Source organism: Stegostoma tigrinum, unplaced genomic scaffold (assembly GCF_030684315.1).
Source record: "Stegostoma tigrinum isolate sSteTig4 unplaced genomic scaffold, sSteTig4.hap1 scaffold_191, whole genome shotgun sequence".
Taxonomy (NCBI): Eukaryota; Metazoa; Chordata; class Chondrichthyes; order Orectolobiformes; family Stegostomatidae; genus Stegostoma; species Stegostoma tigrinum.
Window position 1 is genome coordinate 143,460 of NW_026728130.1, and position 18,761 is coordinate 162,220.

Consider the following 18,761-nt stretch of genomic DNA (forward strand, 5'->3'; position numbering starts at 1 on the left):
CCAATTTCACTCAGTCACTGCATCACATTTCATTCAGTCACTGCATCACATTTCACTCAGACACTGCATCACATTTCACTCAGTCACTGCATCACATTTCACTCAGTCACTGCATCCCATTTCACGCAGCCACTGCATCACATTTCACTCAGTCACTGCATCACATTTCACTCAGTCACTGCATCCCATTTACTCAATCACTGCATCTCCTTCACCACAGTCACTGCATCACATTTCCATCAGTCACTGTTTCCCGTATCTCACAGACGATGCATTCAATTTCCCACACTCACTGCATCCCATTTCCCTCAGTGACTGCATCCCATTTCCCTCAGTCTTTGCATCCAATTTCCATCAGTCACTGTATCCCATTTCACCTAGTCCCTGCATCCCATTGCACTTATTAACTGCATCCCATTGCACTTATTAACTGCATCCCATTGCACTCAGTGACTGCACCGCATTTCACTCAGTCACTGCAACCCATTTCACGCAATCACTGCATCCCATTTCCCTCAGTCACAGCATCCCAATTCCCTCAGGTCACTGCATCCCATGTCCGTGTGTCACTGCATCCCATGTCCCTCAGTCACTGCATCCCATGTCCCATTTCACCCAGTCAGTGCGTCCCTTTTCGGTCAGGCACTGTATCCCATTTCCCTCAGTCACTGCACCCGAAGCCCGCTCGGGCACTGATTCCCTATTAACTCAGAAAATCCTTCCCAGTCCCTCTGTCACTGCAGCTCATGTCACTCTGTCACTGCATCCCATTTCCCTCAGTCACTGCATCCCACGTCCCTCCGTCACTGCATCCCATTTCCCTCAGTCACTGCATCCCATGTCCCTCAGTCACTGCATCCCATTTCACTCAGTCACTGCATCTCATTTCACTCAGTCACTGCATCTCATTTCACTCAGCCACTGCATCCCATTTCACTCAGTCACTGCATCACAGTACACTCAGTTACTGAATCACAGTACACTCAGTGAGTGCAACATATTTCACTCAGTGACGGAATCACATTTCACTCAGTGACTGAATCACATTTCACTCAGTCACTGCGTCCCATTTCACGCAGTCATTGGATCCCATTTCACGCAGTCACTGCATCGCATTTCACGCAGTCACTGCATCCCATTTCACGCAGTCACTGCATCACATTTCACTCAGTCACTGCATCACATTTCACTCAGTCACTGTATCACATTTCACTCAGTCACTGCATCCCAATTGACTCCATCACTGCAGCTCCTTCACCACAGTCACAGCATCCAATTTCCATCAGTCACTGGTTCCCATATCTCACAGACACTGCATTCAATTTCCAACACTCACTGTATCCCATTTCCCATAGACTCAGCGTCTCCTTTCCCACAGTCTCTGCATCTCATTTCAATCAGTGATTGCATCCTACTTCCCAAAAATACTGCATCCCATTTTGCTCAGTCACTGCATCTCATTTCACTCGGTCACTGCATCCCATTTCCCTCAGTCACTGCATCCCATTTCCCACATTCACTGCATCTCCTTTCCCTCAGTCAATGCGTCACATTCCAGTGAGTCACTGCATCCCATTCCACAGTGTCACAGCATCCCATTTCACTCAGTCACTGCGTCCCATTTCACTCAGTCACTGCATCCCATTTCACTCAGTGACTGCATCCCATTTCACTCAGTGAATGCAACACATTTCACTCACTGACTGCATCCCATTTCACTCAGTGACTGAATCACATTTCACTCAGTCAGTGCTTCCCATTTCACTCAATCACTGCATCTCCTTCACCACAGTCACTGCATCCCATTTCCAACAGTCATTGTTTCCCGTATCTCACAGACGCTGCATTCAATTTCCCACACTCACTGCATCCCATTTCCCACAGTCACAGCATCTCCTTTCCCTCAGTCTCTGCATCGCATTTCACTCAGCCGATGCATCCCATGTCCCTCAGTCACTGCATCCCATGTCCCTCAGTCACTGCATCCCATGTCCCTCAGTCACTGCATCCCATTTCCCTCAGTCACCGCATCTCATTTCACTCAGTCACCGCATCCCATTTCACGCAGTCACTGCATCCCATGTCCCTCAGTCACTGCATCCCACGTCCCTCATTCACTGCATCCCATTTCACTTCGTCACTGCATCCCATTTCCCTCAGTCACTGCATCCCATGTCCCTTAGTCACTGCATCCCATGTCCTTCAGTCACTGCATCTCATTTCACTCAGTCAAAGCATCCCATTTCCCTCATTCACTGTATCCCATTTCCCTCAGTTACTGCATTCCATTTCACTCAGTCACTGCATCCTATTTCCCTGAGCCACTGCATCCCATTTCACTCAGTGACTGAATCACAGTTGACTCAGTGACTGAATCACAGTTGACTCAGTGACTGAATCACAGTACACTGAGTGAATGCATCATATTTCACTCAGTGACGGAATCACATTTCACTCAGTGATTGAATCACATTTCACTGAGTCACTGCATCCCATTTCACGCAGCCACTGCATCGCATTTCACGCAGTCATTGCATCCCATTTCACTCTGTCACTGCATCCATTTTCCCATTGTCACAGCATCTCCTTTCCCACAGTCTCTGTATCTCATTTCAATCAGCGATTGCATCCTACTTCCCAAAAATCGTGCATCCCATTTCGCTCAGTCACTGCATCCCATGTCCCTCAGTCACTGCATCCCATTTCCCTCAGTCACTGCATCTCATTTCCGTCAGTTACTGCATCATATTTCCATCAAACAATGCATCTCATTTCACTCAGTCACTGCAGCTCACGTCACTCTGTCACTGCATCCAATTTCCATCAGTCCGTGCATCTCATTTCACTCATTCACTGCATCGCATTTCACTCAGTCACTGCATCCCATTTCACTCAGCCACTGCATGCCATTTCACTCAGCCACTGCATCCCATTTCACGCAGTCACTGCATCCCATTTCACGCAGTCACTGCATCCCATTTCACTCAGTCACTGCATCACATTTCACTCAGTCACTGCATCCCAATTGACAGTCTCTGCATCTCATTTCAATCAGTGATTGCATCCTACTTCCCAAAAATACTGCATCCCATTTCACTCAGTCACTGCATCTCATTTCACTCGGTCACTGCATCCCATTTCCCTCAGTCACTGCATCCCATTTCCCACATTCACTGCATCTCCTTTCCCTCAGTCAATGCGTCACATTCCAGTGAGTCACTGCATCCCATTCCACAGTGTCACAGCATCCCATTTCACTCAGTGACTGCAACCCATTACCCTCAGTCACTGCATCCCATTTCCATCAGTCACTGCGTCCCATTCATCTCAGTCACTGAATCCCATTTCCCTCATTCACTGCATCCCATTTCCATCAGTCACTGCATCCCATTTATCTCAGTCACTGAATCCCATTTCCATCAGTCACTGCATCCCATTCCCCACAGTCACTGAATCCCATTTCCCTCATTCACTGCATCCCATTTCCATCAGTCACTGCATCCCATTTATCGCAGTCACTGCATCCCATTCCGCACTGTCACTGCATCCCATTCCCCAGAGTCACTGCATCCTATTCCCCACAGACACGGCATCCCATTCACTTGAGTCGCTGCATCCCATTTCAAACAGACACTGCATCTCCTTTCCCTCAGTCACTGCATCCCTATTCACACAGTCACTGCATCCCATTTCACACAGCCACTGCATCCCATTTCACACAGCCACTGCATCGCATTTCACACAGCCACTGCATCCCATTTCACTCAATGCTTCACTTTACACTCAGTCAGGGCATCCCATTTCCATCTGTCACTGCGTCCCATTTCCTCAGTCACTGCATCTTCTTTCCACAGTCACGGCAATCCAATTTCACTCAGTCACTGCATCCCATTGCCCTCAGTCACTGCATCCCATTTCACTCAGTCACTGCATCCCATTACCTTCAGTCGCAGGATCCCATTTCCAACAGACACTGCATCCCATTTCCGTCAGTCACTGCATTCCATTTCCCTCAGTCACTGCATACCATTTCCATCAGTCACTGCATCCCAGTTCACTCAGTCTCGGCATCTCATTTCCCTCAGTCACTGCATCCCATTTCCCTCAGTCACTGCATCCCATTTCCTCAGTCACTGCATCTCCTTTCCACAGTCACGGCAATCCCATTTCACTCAGTCACTGCATTCCATTTCCCTCAGTCACTGCATACCATTTCCATCAGTCACTGCATCCCAGTTCACTCAGTCACTGCATCTCCTTTCCATCAGTCACTGCGTCCCATTTCACTTAGTCACTGCGTCCCATTTCCATCAATCACTGCATCCCATTTCCCAATCACTGCATCCCATTGTCCTCAGTCACTGCATCCTATTACCCTCAGTCACTGCATCCCACTTAACTCAGTCACTGCATCCCACTTCACTAAGTCACTGCATCCCACTTCACTCAGTCACTGCATCCCATGAACCTCAGTCGCAGGATCCCATTTCACACAGACACTGCATCCCATTTCCGTCAGTCACTGCATCCCATTGCCCTCAGTCACTTCATACCATTTCCCTCAGTCACTTCATACCATTTCACTCAGTCACTGTATCTCTTTTCACTCAGTCACTGCATCCCATTACCATCAGTCACTGCATCCCATTTCACTCAGTCACTGCACCCGAAGCCCCCTCGGGCACTGCATCCCTATTAACTCAGTCACTCCTTCCCAGTACCTCAGTCACTGCATCCCATGTCCCACAGTAACTGCATCACATTTCTATCTGGCACTGCAGCGCATGTCACTCTGTCAGTGCATCCAATTTCCATCAGTCACTGCATCTCATTTCACTCATTAACTGCATCTCATTTCACTCATTAACTGCATCCCATTTCACTCAGACACTGCATCCCATTTCACTCAGACACTGCATTCCATCTCACTCAGTCACTTCATCCCATTTCCGTAAGTCACTGCATCCCATTTCCCACAGTCACTGCATCCCATTTCCCACAGTCACTGCATCTCCTTTCCCCAAGTCACGGCGTCTCATTTCCATCAGTCACTGCTTCCCATTTCACTCAGTCACTGCATCCCATTTCCCTCAGTCACGGCATTCCATTTCCCTCAGTCGCTGGATCCCATTTCTCTCAGTCACTGCATCCCGTTTCTCACTGATGCGGCATTCAATTTCCGTCAGACACTGCATTCCATTTCCATCAGTCACTGCATCTCCTTTCCATCAGTCACTGCGTCCCATTTCACTCAGTCACTGCGTCCCATTTCACACAGTCACTGCATCCCATTTCCCAGTCACTGCATCCCATTTCACTCAGTCACTGCATCCCATTTCACTCAGTCACTGCATCCCATTACCCTCAGTCACGGCATCTCATTACCTTCAGTCGCAGGATCCCATTTCCAACAGACACTGCATTCCATTTCCGTCAGTCACTGCCTCCCATTTCCCTCAGTCACTGCATCCCATTTCCCTCAGTCACTGCATCCCATTTCCAAAGTCACTGCATCCCATTTCCTCAGTCACTGCATCTTCTTTCCACAGTCACGGCAATCCAATTTCACTCAGTCACTGCATCCCATTGCCCTCAGTCACTGCATCCCATTTCACTCAGTCACTGCATCCCATTACCTTCAGTCGCAGGATCCCATTTCCAACAGACACTGCATCCCATTTCCGTCAGTCACTGCATTCCATTTCCCTCAGTCACTGCATACCATTTCCATCAGTCACTGCATCCCAGTTCACTCAGTCTCGGCATCTCATTTCCCTCAGTCACTGCATCCCATTTCCCTCAGTCACTGCATCCCATTTCCCTCAGTCACTGCATCCCATTTCCTCAGTCACTGCATCTCCTTTCCACAGTCACGGCAATCCCATTTCACTCAGTCACTGCATTCCATTTCCCTCAGTCACTGCATACCATTTCCATCAGTCACTGCATCCCAGTTCACTCAGTCACTGCATCTCCTTTCCATCAGTCACTGCGTCCCATTTCACTTAGTCACTGCATCCCATTTCACGCAGCCACTGCATCACATTTCACTCAGTCACTGCATCACATTTCACTCAGTCACTGCATCCCATTTACTCAATCACTGCATCTCCTTCACCACAGTCACTGCATCACATTTCCATCAGTCACTGTTTCCCGTATCTCACAGACGATGCATTCAATTTCCCACACTCACTGCATCCCATTTCCCTCAGTGACTGCATCCCATTTCCCTCAGTCTTTGCATCCAATTTCCATCAGTCACTGTATCCCATTTCACCTAGTCCCTGCATCCCATTGCACTTATTAACTGCATCCCATTGCACTCAGTGACTGCACCGCATTTCACTCAGTCACTGCAACCCATTTCACGCAATCACTGCATCCCATTTCCCTCAGTCACAGCATCCCAATTCCCTCAGGTCACTGCATCCCATGTCCGTGTGTCACTGCATCCCATGTCCCTCAGTCACTGCATCCCATGTCCCATTTCACCCAGTCAGTGCGTCCCTTTTCGGTCAGGCACTGTATCCCATTTCCCTCAGTCACTGCACCCGAAGCCCGCTCGGGCACTGATTCCCTATTAACTCAGAAAATCCTTCCCAGTCCCTCTGTCACTGCAGCTCATGTCACTCTGTCACTGCATCCCATTTCCCTCAGTCACTGCATCCCACGTCCCTCCGTCACTGCATCCCATTTCCCTCAGTCACTGCATCCCATGTCCCTCAGTCACTGCATCCCATTTCACTCAGTCACTGCATCTCATTTCACTCAGTCACTGCATCTCATTTCACTCAGCCACTGCATCCCATTTCACTCAGTCACTGCATCACAGTACACTCAGTTACTGAATCACAGTACACTCAGTGAGTGCAACATATTTCACTCAGTGACGGAATCACATTTCACTCAGTGACTGAATCACATTTCACTCAGTCACTGCGTCCCATTTCACGCAGTCATTGGATCCCATTTCACGCAGTCACTGCATCGCATTTCACGCAGTCACTGCATCCCATTTCACGCAGTCACTGCATCCCATTTCACTCAGTCACTGCATCACATTTCACTCAGTCACTGTATCACATTTCACTCAGTCTCTGCATCCCAATTGACTCCATCACTGCAGCTCCTTCACCACAGTCACAGCATCCAATTTCCATCAGTCACTGGTTCCCATATCTCACAGACACTGCATTCAATTTCCAACACTCACTGTATCCCATTTCCCATAGACTCAGCGTCTCCTTTCCCACAGTCTCTGCATCTCATTTCAATCAGTGATTGCATCCTACTTCCCAAAAATACTGCATCCCATTTTGCTCAGTCACTGCATCTCATTTCACTCGGTCACTGCATCCCATTTCCCTCAGTCACTGCATCCCATTTCCCACATTCACTGCATCTCCTTTCCCTCAGTCAATGCGTCACATTCCAGTGAGTCACTGCATCCCATTCCACAGTGTCACAGCATCCCATTTCACTCAGTCACTGCGTCCCATTTCACTCAGTCACTGCATCCCATTTCACTCAGTGACTGCATCCCATTTCACTCAGTGAATGCAACACATTTCACTCACTGACTGCATCCCATTTCACTCAGTGACTGAATCACATTTCACTCAGTCAGTGCTTCCCATTTCACTCAATCACTGCATCTCCTTCACCACAGTCACTGCATCCCATTTCCAACAGTCATTGTTTCCCGTATCTCACAGACGCTGCATTCAATTTCCCACACTCACTGCATCCCATTTCCCACAGTCACAGCATCTCCTTTCCCTCAGTCTCTGCATCGCATTTCACTCAGCCGATGCATCCCATGTCCCTCAGTCACTGCATCCCATGTCCCTCAGTCACTGCATCCCATGTCCCTCAGTCACTGCATCCCATTTCCCTCAGTCACCGCATCTCATTTCACTCAGTCACCGCAACCCATTTCACGCAGTCACTGCATCCCACGTCCCTCATTCACTGCATCCCATTTCACTTCGTCACTGCATCCCATTTCCCTCAGTCACTGCATCCCATGTCCCTTAGTCACTGCATCCCATGTCCTTCAGTCACTGCATTCCATTTCACTCAGTCAAAGCATCCCATTTCCCTCATTCACTGTATCCCATTTCCCTCAGTTACTGCATTCCATTTCACTCAGTCACTGCATCCTATTTCCCTGAGCCACTGCATCCCATTTCACTCAGTGACTGAATCACAGTTGACTCAGTGACTGAATCACAGTTGACTCAGTGACTGAATCACAGTACACTGAGTGAATGCATCATATTTCACTCAGTGACGGAATCACATTTCACTCAGTGATTGAATCACATTTCACTGAGTCACTGCATCCCATTTCACGCAGCCACTGCATCGCATTTCACGCAGTCATTGCATCCCATTTCACTCTGTCACTGCATCCATTTTCCCATTGTCACAGCATCTCCTTTCCCACAGTCTCTGTATCTCATTTCAATCAGCGATTGCATCCTACTTCCCAAAAATCGTGCATCCCATTTCGCTCAGTCACTGCATCCCATGTCCCTCAGTCACTGCATCCCACTTCCCTCAGTCACTGCATCTCATTTCCGTCAGTTACTGCATCATATTTCCATCAAACAATGCATCTCATTTCACTCAGTCACTGCAGCTCACGTCACTCTGTCACTGCATCCAATTTCCATCAGTCCGTGCATCTCATTTCACTCATTCACTGCATCGCATTTCACTCAGTCACTGCATCCCATTTCACTCAGCCACTGCATGCCATTTCACTCAGCCACTGCATCCCATTTCACGCAGTCACTGCATCCCATTTCCCACAGTCACTGCATCGCCGTTCCTCAATCACTGCATGCCATTTCACTCAGTCTCTGCATCCCATTTCACCTCAGTCACTGCATCCCATTACCATCAGTCACTACATCCCATTACCATCAGTCACTCCATCCCATTACCCTCAGTCACTGCATCCCAGTACGCTCAGTCACAGCATCCCATTTCCCTCAGACACTGCATTCCATTTCCCTCAGACACTGCATCTGATTTCCATCAGTCACTGCATCCCATTTCCCTCAGTCATTGCATCCAATTTCCCACATTAACTGCATCTCCTCTCCCTCATTCACTGCATCCCATTAACCACAGTCACTGCATCGCGTTACCCTCAGTCACTGCATCACATTACCCTCAGTCAGAGCATCCCATTTCCCACATTCACTGCATCTCCTTTCCCTCAGTCAATGCGTCAAATTCCACTGAGTCACTGCATCCCATTCCACAGTGTCACAGCATCCCATTTCACTCAGTGACTGCAACCCATTACCCTCAGTCACTGCATCCCATTTCCATCAGTCACTGCATCCCATTCATCTCAGTCACTGAATCCCATTTCCCTCATTCACTGCATCCCATTTCCATCAGTCACTGCATCCCATTTATCTCAGTCACTGAATCCCATTTCCCTCAGTCACTGCATCCCATTCCCCACAGTCACTGAATCCCATTACCCTCAGTCACTGCATCCCATTACCTTCAGTCGCAGGATCCCATTTCCAACAGACACTGCATTCCATTTCCGTCAGTCACTGCATCCCATTTCCATCAGTCACTGCATACCATTTCCATCAGTCACTGCATCCCAGTTCACTCAGTCTCGGCATCTCATTTCCCTCAGTCACTGCATCCCATTTCCCTCAGTCACTGCAACCCATTTCCCTCAGTCACTGCATCCCATTCCCCACAGTCACTGAATCCCATTACCCTCAGTCACTGCATCCCATTACCTTCAGTCGCAGGATCCCATTTCCAACAGACACTGCATTCCATTTCCGTCAGTCACTGCATCCCATTTCCCTCAGTCACTGCATACCATTTCCATCAGTCACTGCATCCCAGTTCACTCAGTCTCGGCATCTCATTTCCCTCAGTCACTGCATCCCATTTCCCTCAGTCACTGCAACCCATTTCCCTCAGTCACTGCATCCCATTTCCCTCAGTCACTGCATCTCCTTTCCACAGTCACGGCAATCCCATTTCACTCAGTCACTGCAGCCCATTTCACTCAGTCACTGCATCCCATTTCACAGAGTCACTGCCTCTCCTTTCCATCAGTCACTGCGTCCCATTTCACTTAGTCACTGCGTCCCATTTCCATCAATCACTGCATCCCATTTCCCAGTCACTGCATCCCATTACCATCAGTCACTACATCCCATTACCCTCAGTCACTGCATCATAGTACGCTCAGTCACAGCATCCCATTTTACTCAGACACTGCATCCCATTCCCATCAGTCACTGCATCCCATTTCCATCAGTCACTGCATCCCATTTCACTCAGTCACTGCAACCCATTTGACACAGTCACTGCAGCCCACTTCACGCAGTCACTGCATCCCATTTAAGAGTCACTGCATCCCAAAACCGTCAGTCACAGCATCCCATTTCTCTCAGTCACAGCATGCCATTTCCCACAGTCACTGCATCTCCTTTCCCTCAGTCACTGCATCCCATTAACCTCAGTCACAGCATCCCATTTCACTCAGTCACTGCATTCCATCTCCCACAGTCACTGCATCCCATTCGCCACAGTCACCGCATCCCATTTCCCAAATACACGGAATCACCTTTCCCTCAGTCACTGCCTCCCATTACCCTCAGTCACAGCATCCCATTTCACTCAGTCACAGCATCCCATCTCCATGAGTCACTGCATCCCAGTTCACACATTCACTGCAGCCCATTTCACTCAGTCACTGCATCCCATTTCACTCAGACACTGCAACCCATTTCCCACAGTCACTGGATCCCATTTCCCTCAGTCACTGCATCCCATTAGACATAGTCATAGCATCCCAGTTTACTCAGTCACTGCAACCCAGTTCAATCAGTCTCGGCATCCCATTCCCCTCAGTCACTGCATTCCATTACCCTCAGACACAGCATGCCATTTCCCACAGTCAGTGCATCTCCTTTCAATCAGTCAACGCATCCCATTTCCATCAGTCAACGCATCCCATTTCCATCAGTCAACGCATCCCATTTCCATCAGTCACTGTATCCCATTTCCCTCAGTCACTACAACCCACTTCCCGCAGTCACTACAACCCATTTCCCGCAGTCACTGCATCCTATTTCACTCAGTCACTGCATCTAATTACCCTCAGTCACTGCATCCCATTACCCTCAGTCACTGCATCCCAGTTCACACAGTCACTGCATCCAATTTCACTGAGTCACTGAATCCCATTTCACTGAGTCACTGAATCGCATTTGTTGTTCTCACTTGAATGCAATGGTCATGAATCTCCTCCAATGGCTGGTCATGTATTTCCAATGCAAAATTTTACCAAGTTTTGATTTTCAATTTTGACTACGTGTTTCCTCTATTCTATAAGATGCTGCAATAAACTCAAATTTGATAAATCATAATTCAACCACCATTACCTACAGAGTTAATTTCATCAAACAGATCCAATTAGAATTGTCATATTCCTAAATCCTGATTCAAGTTTTTCTAATTATGGGCCACGTGGTTAAGAAAAAAGACACTTAGAATCAGAGAGATGTACAGTCGGGAAACAGATCCTTTGGCCCAATTTGTCTATGTTGACCAGATATCCTAAATTAATTTAGTCCCATTTGCCAGCATTTGGCCCATATTCCTCTCAACCCATCCTATTCATATACCCATCCACATGCCTTTTAAACGTACAAGCCTCCACCACTTCCTCTGGCAGCTCACTCCATACATGCACCACTATGAAAAAAATCCGGTCCATTTTAAATCTTCCCTCTCTCATTTTTAACCTATTCCCTCCAGTTTTGGATTCCAGCAACCCGGGGAAAAGATCTTGGCTGTTCGCTGTATCCACGTCCCTCGTAATTGTATAAACTTCTATATGGTCAGCCCTGAACTCCAAATTTCCAAGAAAGAGCTGCCTCTTCAAGCCCACGGTATACCTCCAACCTCCGATGCTCGTAACATCCTTGTAGATCTTCTCTGAACCCTTTCAAGTTTACAACATACAACAACACAGCGCAGAACAGGCCCTTCGGCCCTCAATGTTGCACCGACATCCTTCCTCTCGCAAGGAGACCAAAATCGATTGCAGTATTCCAAAAGCAGCCGAACCAACGTCCTATATGGCTGCTAAGTGATCTCCCAACTCCTATCCTCAATGCACTGACCGATAAAGGCGAGCACACCAAATGTCTCCTTCATATCCTTTCTACCGGTGGCTGTACTTTGATGCAACTACGAAACTGCACTCCAGTGTCTCTTTATTAAGCAACACTCCCCACAACCTTGAGTGTAAACGTGCTGCCCTGATTTGCCTTTCCATAATGTAGCACCTCACATTTGTCTAACCTCAACACCATCTGCCATTCCTCAGTTTATTGGCCCTTGTCAATGTCCCATTGTATTCTGAGGTGACCTTCTTGGCTGGCTACTACACCTTCAATCATTGGGAAACTTACTAACCACACCTTCTATTTTCATGTCCAAATCATTGCATCACTTCAACTCCCCCTCCCACTCCCTGAATGACATGTCCATCCTGGGCCTCTTCCAGTGTCACAACCAAACCACCCAGAAACTGGAGGAGCAGCACCTCATATTCTGCCTCGGGAGCTTCCAACTCAATAGCCTCAATGTGGACTTGGCCACCCTCAAAATCTCCCCACCCACCAGCCTCATCCCAAGACTAGTTCCTCCACTCATCCCCGCCTCCATGACCTGTCCGCCTTCTCTCCCACCTATCCACTCCTCCCACCTCACTGACCAACTCCCACCACTGCTTGGAATTATTCTTCTTTTCACACTTCATCAGCTCGATGTTATTTCTAAAATCTATTTTCCAATTGTTGGAAAAAGTGAGATAAAGAGAAGTAAAAGAAGTTACATTCTTACCACTCGGGAAATGTCTGAATATTCTTCTGCTGAAAGGCCGCCAAGGAACGATGCAATTCTTTTGTCACAAACGCTGTGAGGGAGACATCTTTTTCGGTTCCACTAACTCCACCCTAAGGAAGACAAACCCATCTAGTGACTTAAAGCATACTCTATTGTTGCCCAAGGTGGAGAGCTGGATGAACACAGCAGGTCAAGCAGCATCAGAGAAGCAAGAAAGCTGATGTTTCGGGACGAGACCCTACTTCAGAAAATTGGCGCTGGAGAATCTGAGATAACAAGGTGTAGAGCCGAATGATACTGCTTGGCCTGCTGTGTTCATCCAGCTTTACACCTTCTTATCTCAGATTCTCCAGCATCTGCAGTTCCTACTACCTCTATTGTTGCCCTTTCACTTGACTGAACTAATATGAGCCAGTAGTTTTGTTTAGGCTCGTGTAATCTTACGGTTATTGGCCTGTACAAAATCATGAATTAATTTTGATCGACTGACGGGAGGAGAGATGAATCTTATAGAAATTTTTGTTTTCTACCAATTTGCAGAGGGCATCGTGGGCGATTGAAGGACAGTGTTATTATCCTCCAGGTCTGTGGACTGCATCGTTACCAACTTGCCCATTTGCATATACATAAAATATTCATTATGTACCAATGAAACATAATAAACCAATACTGTGTACGAAAAACAACGCTCACATATCAACAGAAATTTAAATATTTATCATAGAGTTTGAAGGATTGAATTCAATGATACAAAGCAAAAACCAGTGAAGATGAGTGCAGTTGGTCAGCACTTTTGCCACTAAGTGGAGGTTGGCAGTTTGAGGCCACCCAGGAACAAGCAAGCTCTGTCAAACTCCAAGGGCAGCACGGTGGCTCAGTGGTTAGCACTGCTGACTCACAGCGCCAGGGACCCAGGTTCGATCCCACCGTTGGACGATTTTCTGTGCGGAGTTTGTACATTCTGCCCATGCCTGCATGGGTTCCTGCTGGGTGCTCTGGTTTCCTCCCACAGTCCAAAGATGTGCAGGCTCAGTGTATGGGCCATGCCAAACTTGCCCATTCTGTTTAGGGATGTGTAGATTAGGTGTGTTAGTCATGGGAAATGTAGGGTTACTGAGGAAAGGGTCGGGGGATGAGTCAGGGTGAGACGCTCTTTGGAGGGTGGCCGTGGACTTCTTGGGTCAAAAGGGGCTTGTTTCCACACCGTAGGGATTCTATGATATGGAAGTATCTTTTGAAGTGGACATTCGTGGGTATGCTATAACAGAGACCTTGAAATACTGCACAACAAATATTTGGAACTAGACTGTCAATTCAGACATAGCATCAAAAAAGGTCATGGAAGTTGTCACCGATATAAAGCAGGATTGATGAAAATCCAGCAGGAAATGGTGTCAAAAGGCACTGTATCTTTTATTCATCTCCAGTTATTTTGTCCAAGGCACTGGATGCTGGCAGGATTGAAACATTTAAGAAACGCTTCACAAATCACATATAAGGACCTGCACATCTTTGAACAATGGGAGGAAACTGCAGCACCTGGCGGAAGCCCCTCGCAGACGCAGGGAGGACGTGTCAATTCCACACAGATAGTTACCCAAGACTGGAATCTCAATTGGCTCCCCAGTGCATGAGCAGCTCTAACCACTGAGCAACTACCTTGCCCAGAAGGGGTTTTATAAGCGCATACATTATTTCCATTAAGACAGATCCAATCCTCTATGTCCAATCAAAATAACATATTGTAGATATCATGACAACAATCATAAATGATTTTGAACAAGTAAATCAAAAAACTTGAAATAGTTTCCAAGCCTAAATACTAGATATGTTGAAGTTAAGATGAAAAGTGCAACAACAAAAAGGCCATATTTTATGTGACGATCGGTAACACTTGAAAACTTGCAACAATTTGTCGCCAGTAGTGCTCTGAAGTGGCTTGATGATGCACTCCTTCATACACTGGAATGAAACTCCAAAGATCACAAATTCTCCTTCAATACCGTGTTGTAACAGTGACTGCATCAACCTGTGTTTATGCGCCTGACTGGAAACCCACACAACATGCATAAACAAAAAAATAATCTAAGGTGATAGGAGAAAAAAATGTATGTATGCAACGTCTTTGAAAAGCAATTATTTGTAGCGGCTGCAAGCCCATAAGGAATCTCGTTTCACAGATTATATTCATTTGCACTGCAGGTCATGCCAGTCAGAATCAGTTTTCGTTTCATGACAGATAACTAAAATGTCCATTACAATGAACTTTGGTTGATCAGAAGATTTTAAGTAAGGACTATGTCTTGTGTGAGCTGACGGCATTAGGGGATGGAGAAGGTACATGCACTGCTGGCATCTTGACACCATTGAATGAGCAAGCGTGGACGCAAAGGTTGTAACAGGTAACAATTGTACAGGCAATATCTTTTGAGCTCCTTCCGAGCAGGCCTGTAATACTCTAAAGCTGTGCTAGACCCTCACTTCCTCCACCTTACGTACGCTGCCTTTTCTTTTTGACAAGAAGCACCTCTGGACCCGTCATCCAAGGCTCCTTAATCTTACCCCTTCTTACCTGTCTCAGAGGAACAAATTTATACATCACTCGCAACAACTGCTCCTTGAACAGCCTCCACATGTCTGCTGCGCCCTTTCTGTGGAACAATTGCTCCCAATCTGTACTTCCCAACTCCTGTCTGATAGCATCATAGTTTCCTTGACCCCAGTGAAATATCTTCCCCTGGTAACTGCTCCTTTCCCTTTCCATGGCTATGGTAAATGGGAGGCTCTTGCGGTCACTGTCGCCAAAGTGTTCTCCCACCACGAGATCTGACACCTGTCCTGGCTCATCGCCGAGCACCAAATCCAAAATGGCCTCCCGCCTCGTCGGCCTGTCCACATACTGAGTCAGGAAACCCTCCTGAACACACCTGACAAAAACGGCTCCATCCAAACCATCTGCACTAAGGAGGTTTCAATCTATATTGGGAAAGTTGAAGTCACCCATAACAACAACCCTGCTACGTTTGCACTTTTCAACAATCTGCCGGCCAATGAGTTCTTCGATCTCCCAACTGCTATTTGGGGTCTGTAGAAAACCCGCAGTGAGGTGACTGCTGCCTTCCTGTTCCGAACTTCCACCCACACTGACTCAGTCGACAAACCTTCCTTGGCAACCTCAGCCCATACAACCGCAGTAGACGAGTCCTCAAAGGTTCTTTCAGCCGCCGTTATACTGTCCTTGACCAACAAAGCCACACCTCCCCCTCTTTTACCACCTTCCCAGACCTTAATGAAAGATCTAAACCCGAGAACCTGCAACATCCATTCCTGACCCTGCTCTATCCATGCCTCCGAAATGGCCACAACATCGAAGTCCCAGGTACCTATCCAAGCTGCAAGCTCACCTACATTATTCCGGATACTCCCGGCATTAAAGTCGTCACACTTCAATCCAGCTTGCTGTCTGCCAGCACACTTCTGTGACAGTGAGGTCCTGACCATGTCCTCCCTATGCTCATCCTCCTGTGTACTAGGACTACACCTCAGTTTCCCATCCCCGTTCTGAGCTCGTTTAAATCCAACCGAATGGCACTAGCCAATTTCCCACCCAGGATATTCGTGACATCACAGACCCTGGCACCTGGTAGGCAACACACCAATCGTGAGTCTCTTTCGTTCCCGGCAAATCTTCTATCAGTCCCTCTAACTATTCAGTCCCCAATGACTATCACTCTCTTCCTATCCCCGCTTCCGTTCTGTGCAAGAGGGACAGACTCTGTGCCAGAGACCTGCACCCTACTGCATACCCCTGCTAAGTCATCCCCCGGAACAGTATCCAAAATGGTATAGTTGTTTTTCAGGGGAGCTACTGCAGGGGATTTCAGGGGAACGACCACAGGGGAAGGTTAGTCAAGCGACACCGGGTAAACGTGCATTTTTGGCTGAAGAAACATGTGTTTCAATGTGAGCTCATGGAAGAAGCCATGGAGTCAAAGCTAAACATTTCGACAAGAAGACAACCATTCTTAAAAGCAGCATACAGCGTGAAAAAGAAATGAGCTGCTTTAATATCCACTTAAAATTTATGTGGAATATCAGATGGAATTTTCTTATTGACTCCATTGTGCAATCAGGTCGAGCTAAAAATGTTAACTGCATTAATTAATACTAACCAGAAACGGACTTTGTAGTAAATGGTTTGACCATTTTCTGTATCTGGAACATCCCTTTTTCTTCTCGAACGAAGATCGTACCAACCTATGGTACCAAACGGTGAGTCAAACGGATGGGACACATAATCTTTAAATTCCTCATCAAAACAGTCTAATCGTATGGTTCTGTGCAATAAAAGAGAAAGAATAAACATGTTTCCCACAATTTTGCTGATGTTTACGAACAGAATGTTCAAATTCAAAAAGTTTGGGCTGGCATGTCTGCTTCCTCCAGCCTGTTTAAACTGTTCCATTCAATGTGAAATTTGTGATAAGTTTTAGCACACAGGTCTATGTGATCTGCGCCACCACCTTCTCTTAGTCATACATGTTTTCCCCCTCTTCCTGTAATACATTCCTTGAAGTGTTCAATGAGATTTTGATTTTAATTCTTATCGTCATATTCTTTTGATTCTCAAGCATCAATGAATCTGATGTTGCCGCCATTCCATGCAGTGCACAGCACGTCAAACAGGAGTCTTACTCTTGCCATGAGCACTGAGGTAGTATGGGGTCACAACTGTCTCATAGTTCAGAACGAAATTCTACATATAGGGCTATGAAGAGTCATGCAGTTAATTTTATTTGACATGCTATTTCTTTTCTTCACAAATATGCTGGATTTAAAGTGATCTTCACCCTCATTTAAAATGAATTCAATATCCAACCATCTGTAAAACTAGCATATCCAAATTTTAATTTGAGTTCAGTGTTACACAAAGAAATGACTTTTTTAAAAATTATGTTCGAGTCAACATTAACATTTCATTCCCTGACAGCGGGTGAACTTACTTTTAAACTCCAATTTTCCTTCGGTATTAATGGAGGGATGAGCCTTTTTGCAAGCACCGAAAGGCTGCACCAGTTTATGCTAAAACTTACGGAACTGTAAGTTTCACAAATATGTTCCTATTAAACACTAATTCCGATTGAAGCAGTATGAGCTAAATTCATTCAACTGGACAGCAAAAACGGTCAAGATTTTAAAAGCAAGCAACTATTTTGAAGTCACTCTTCGAACTAAATTCCATCTTGGTGTCTGAGAGTCCATAGGTTCCTCACTCTCAACGAACCATTCAACTGTCATGCAATTACTGAAACACACAGACAAAAAACATCAATGTTAACAGTCACTAAGATTTTGAGAGTGATTTGGAATTCGTACTCAATACCCCCTGGGGAAAATCTGTTCCAATCTGGATAGTACTCACTTATTACCATCCCACCTACCTTCTCCAGCACCTCCTCCCCCTCCACACTAATTGTTTCTGAGCTCCCTTCCACCCTCCATTTCTCAGGAAGGGTCCTGACCCAAAACCTCAACTTTGTTGAGCCTCTGATGCTGCCTGCCCTGCTGTGTTCCTCCAGCTCCACAATGTGTTATCTCAGACACCAACATTGGCAGTTCTTACTGTCTGGATAACTCATTCTCACCTTGTCACAAGTGATTTATACTCATTATCTTTTCAGATGACGCATGTACATGTATATACATAAATATACATATTGCACTTTTATGCCTGAACCACTAACCGAGAGGATATTTTAAAAGAGTCTCTTCATATCTGCATGAAAGAGAAATCATCAAGGTCATAACTTTCATTTTAGGAATAACTCGAACATTCAAAGTACTCA

The 18,761-nt window shown here is 46.6% G+C and overlaps 1 long non-coding RNA gene across 1 annotated transcript in view; it reads right to left on the reverse strand.

Annotated features, from left to right (window-relative positions):
* The window catches only part of LOC132207872 (uncharacterized), a 157,080-nt gene extending 139,834 nt beyond the window's left edge, over nucleotides 1-17,246 (reverse strand). Inside the window, exons 1-2 of the long non-coding RNA XR_009443941.1 lie at nucleotides 17,088-17,246; nucleotides 12,913-13,025 (exon numbers count right to left, since the gene is read on the reverse strand). This is a non-coding gene — a long non-coding RNA (uncharacterized LOC132207872). The remainder of the gene's footprint in view (nucleotides 1-12,912; nucleotides 13,026-17,087) is intronic.
* Nucleotides 17,247-18,761: the final 1,515 nt, after the last annotated feature.